The 4,959-nt window shown below is 39.6% G+C and overlaps 1 long non-coding RNA gene across 1 annotated transcript; it reads left to right on the forward strand.

Moving 5' to 3' along the window:
• The first annotated feature begins 28 nt into the window (after positions 1 to 28).
• On the forward strand, positions 29 to 4,959 carry LOC140326070 (uncharacterized). The gene is made up of 3 exons (XR_011919776.1): positions 29 to 151; positions 3,080 to 3,239; positions 4,450 to 4,959. It is a non-coding gene; the product is annotated as an uncharacterized lncRNA (long non-coding RNA).

Raw genomic sequence — 4,959 nt, forward strand, 5'->3', positions numbered from 1 at the left:
CCTTAAAGCGACCCTGTCTAACCATAAATACTTTCCAAACGCTGCAACACAACGTCCATCTGTATAGACCTCCAGTACTGAAACTGGTTATCAGTGTTATAATGAGGGAGAAACAAATAAGCCATACCACCATCATGGATATGAGGAAAAGGCAAGTAATATCCAGTGTGTGTGTTGTCTAAGTATCTCATAATAATGCAGTGTAATTAATTCATTAAAAAGTTAGGTTACTGTGCACAAAGGTGTATTTACTCCTGACTTTCCTGAACTCTCCTTGCACTCTGTCTGTCACAATTGCTTAACCTCCTGGGCAGTACATTGTTTTTCGTGAAAATGTATTTTACAGTATAGTATAATAATATGAGTATAATAAAGTTTGAAACAGAAAACCATGTCAAAATAATACATTAATTAAAAAAAAAATTGAATAATTTTAACATCATTTTGTGTTTCAAACTTTGCTATGGATTGTATGCATGATACAGGTATGTCTGAAGACTTATCTGCAGTTTATGCCATGTTGGGAGGCTGCAGAACGCCAGTCAGATGACTTCACATTTCATGCATATAGTTTTAGACTAAGCTACTCTCCTCCACTAATCACGGCTTTTAAATGTAATTCTTAAGCTACATTTAAAGTAATCCTGTAATTAGATTAAAAAAATCCAAAAAAACATACCTGAAAAAGAAAATATTTTTAAGTCCTTCTTTGAAACTGGGAAACAGAAACTTCCAGAGTTTTTAGGAAGGAACCAGTGCGCTCTTCGGGAGACATATGACATTGACACCCACAGAAAACAAAAGTGGGTTTCCATCTATGACGGCGGTGCAGGGGAGAACTATTTATTGTTTTTGAAAAGAATTGAAAAATAATAATTTTATTATTAAAAAAAGGCCAGTATTTCTTCCCAGAAGAGGTGGCAACCCTAGCCAATTCATAGGTAAGTTGTGATTATTACCACGTGCATATGGGTGCTTGCTCAAGATACAGGGTCATGCATGCATACCTGGAAACTATTGCAAAGAGCTTAGATTTTAAAGAGTTGTCGTTTGACAGAACACATGACAAGCTGCAGAGGAAAAATAGAGGTTATAGCCAGGATGGAGGAGTCACAGGAATGACAGAAAGGTCAGCCAGAGTGTAGAGGTCACAGCCAGGAGATCTAAGGATTAAGGGTCAGAATTAGGATAAGGCTGTAACAGAGTGGAGAGGGCATAATCACAATGGCGAGGTCAGCCATGGTGGAGGGGTCACATCATGAACAAAGGAATAAAGGAGGTCAGAGCCAAGAGAGGTCAGATCCAGGGTTAGGAGGTCAGCCAGGTTAGAGGATCCCACAGTCTAAATGAAGGAATCAGCAGTCAGTAGCACTACAGTGAGAGGAGAATAGCACCTGTCCTTCACCCCACCTACTTCCTGCTGATCTACTCAAAATCTTTAAACTTTCTACTTTCCTGCCCAGCCATCGTGTCCTCTTTCCTTGTTGTCTAGTGCCCAGTCCTGTGGCAGGGGATCAAGTATATCACAGTATCAGGTAGCATTACATTAAAGGGGCCATGGGAAGACAGCAAGAGACTATGAGAATGCTGGTAATTGGATAAAAAGCTCCACTTACCCACCTAAAGCAGAAAGAGTAAGGGGGCTGTTCCCAGGTATGTTACTATTCCTACATCGTCATAATTATATCAGTGTTCTTCCTGGACCAATATTGCTGGGTGGGCCACCTCAACTTTCCCTTCCTGCCTGCCTGCCTAGCTGGCTGTCATCACACTCCTCAGTCTGGGCTTTGTGCAGAGATATCTGTAGGTGAGGTTGGACAGCCTGACAGCTCTGCTCAAAGATGATGTATATACAGTACAATGTTTCTTTCTTTGATTCTTTATCTTTCTGTGGAAGTCCGCTAGAAGAACTGACAGTTCAGGTCAGATCATTACCTATATGTAGTCCACAGCAGTGCCCTGGTGTATCAGGTTCAGATCTGCATTGGGAGCCAGCAATCCTGCACAGCACCTTGTCAGCTATTAGGTGCTTGCTGGTCCTTATAAAAATAGGGTTTGCAGATTTAACAGCAGGTGACTGCTCACTGCTGTCCACTTTCATTCTCTTTTAGGCTTCTGTGGTTAGTTGCTACATAAAGCAGTAACCGCACTGCAACCTCAACACCAGCCTAGCCACCAGGGTTTAGTTCACATTAGCAGTTTTTGAATGTGGTTGTGAGCAATGCTTTAATAGGTTTTTGCAGGTATTTGCAAACATCTGAAAATGCCTAGCAGTTACTTCTTGTTACCATTTTCAGGCACCTAGCAGTTGCCAGTAAGTGCTCAGTTGTTTTTTTACAAATATTGTAAACTAAGCCTACATTCTATTAGACTACATTGATTACACTATTACACCACTAGAAGTGATTACAGTATTTACAGAACAATGGGACACTAAGGAGTCACAATACATGAGCACTGGTCATTTGAGGAATAATACAGAGACAATGGAAAAATATGATGTACTATGAGACCGGCAATAGAAAGTTAAAAGAACGTAGTGATACTCCCAGAATTACGATGGTTTGAATAACGATATTTCAAAGTTACGATATGGAAGTGACAATGCGATGGGAATGATGCTAGGATGTACACATCTCTCACCTTGCCCCAGCGATCGACACAATTACAGTATTCTGTACTACTCCAGACTGAACAACATTCTATGAGACTCGTGGGTAGGCTAGGCCAGTTTCTGACTTACAATGTTTTCTAGTTAGAAAGGGGTCATCGTAATGCATCTCACAAGGACTACCTGTATAGGAGAAGGGTGGAAAACTGACACAAATAGGGGGATATAGGACACCTATGACACAAATAACTGGAAGCATTAATTTTTGTCCTGCTCACTTGACCACCCAGCTAAACGACCCCCCCCCCCCCCACAGATGAAACAAATTTCGGGGGAGAACACTGTTATTATGTTAGCCATAAGGTAATGATGCATTTGACTGCTAGCATATGAGATTTGACAAAGTCAATACCTTGTTGCTGATTGTTTTTTTTTTTTTTTTTGTTTTTTTTTTTTGTATGCCACTAGGACATAAGGAAGGAAAATCCTTGCAACTATCAGGATGGCCAGTTGCAGGGAGACCATAAGCATTTCCGGTGACTTGTACTTAGCCTTAAGAAAGGGACACATAGAAGCTGGAAGAAGAATCATCAGAAGGGTGGATGTTGGCAACAACTGTGCTGCGGAGGTACTGAATAAGCTAGTAAAAGCCAAGGTCAGCAAAAGGGGGACATATATAACAGTCAGTAGGCAAGCTGGGTTCAAGAACTTTCATGGTCCCCACTGCATTTCAAGCAAGATGTCAAACATACTACTGTAAATTTGATTTGGAATTTGTACAGTATATACTTTAAAGCATACACTACTGTTTTTGGAGATTTTGCTTTGGTGTTGATATAGACTGTAATTTAGTAGTTAATTTTTATCTTGGACTTTAGCTTGATGTAGTTCAACACATTTAACTTGACATGTTTGATAAAGCTGAAGATAATTTGTGGTATCTGCTTATGATCTATTCAAATGCTTGAATAGATCATAAGCAGAAAGTAAACCAGCCAAGCAAAGATTTTAGTGGCTAAAAGGAATTTCACAGAGCCAATAAAATGTTTCAACAGAAATCTTTATATTGTTATCTGCTAGGCAGTCCAATAGGAAACAGTTCTTATAACATAAAGTTCATCATATACCTTCACTGTATACAGGAACAGACTGTGGAGGCGTGACCAGCATGACAGCAGCAAAGAAAAATACATTGACCTAATCTTAGCCAATATGGCTGCTCTCTGTCTAGAGACCTTGCAGCCTGAGATGGCAGCAGCATACAAAAAGAGCTAAATCTAGTGGCTAATTAGTATTATTGTAGAAACAGAATAGGAATACGTAATACACAAACATTATCTTCCCAGCTGATTCCTCCGCCAAAAATAGTGGTATCCATTAATAGAACCAGCGTCTGCTTACAAGTTGTTTAAATAAACAGTAAAAACATCTTCAACATTGAAGAACAGATCCAAGTAAATGTCACTAATTATTACTAGTTTTACTATCCCTTACATAAATGAGGACCTTCATAAATGTATTATCCCTATATAAACTTTAAACACAAGTCCATTACACTCTAAGAAAGGGCACAGCAGAGGCGGTCTACTTTCAGAAGCAATGTTTTTGAAACTTCAGGTCAAGCCATACAAAGATATGGGCTGGAGTAAATGTTACATACGAGTACATAAAGAGCAAAATCTAGTGGCTAATTAAAGGGGGTGCTGAGAAGTTCCTGGTTTTGCCTCCTTCAAGATGAAATAGAAAAATGAGTGTGGGGGCATATGACAGCCTAATATCTTAGTATGTAACTGTGCAAATATCAGGTTTGTGATTCCTATAACTGTTTTTTCTTTTAGTGAGAAGCTGTGATGGCAGAGGCACAAGCAAGTTTCACATCGTTGAAGTTACGGGCCGTCATGAAGTTTTTTTTTTTCTCCAGGAAAAGGAAGGACACTTCTCCCCCAGTGTTTGTGACATCTCAGTGTGAATGTCCTTTGCTGACTTTCCCTGGACTACTACTAAGATATTAGGCTGTCATATGCCCCCACACTCATTTTTCTATTTCATCTGGAAGGGGGCAAAGCCAGAAACTTCTCAGCACCCCCTCAAAGTATTATTTTAGAAACAGAATAATATTACGTAATACACAAACAGCTTCCCAGCTGGTTCTTCCACTAGAGATAGTGGTATAGCACAAGGACGTGCAGGCACACAAGTCTCCAGTAATAAACCTGTAAACCTATTAAAGGTAGAATACAGAACTGGAAAATAAAGGCTTCAATCCTCCTCCTAGGTGGTTGTACTGCTACCCCAATTTGATAATTAGAGTGTAATGATGATTTTTCAAGGTAAAAAAAATTGAAAAA

This window comes from Pyxicephalus adspersus, chromosome 3, assembly GCF_032062135.1.
Source record: "Pyxicephalus adspersus chromosome 3, UCB_Pads_2.0, whole genome shotgun sequence".
NCBI lineage: Eukaryota > Metazoa > Chordata > Amphibia > Anura > Pyxicephalidae > Pyxicephalus > Pyxicephalus adspersus.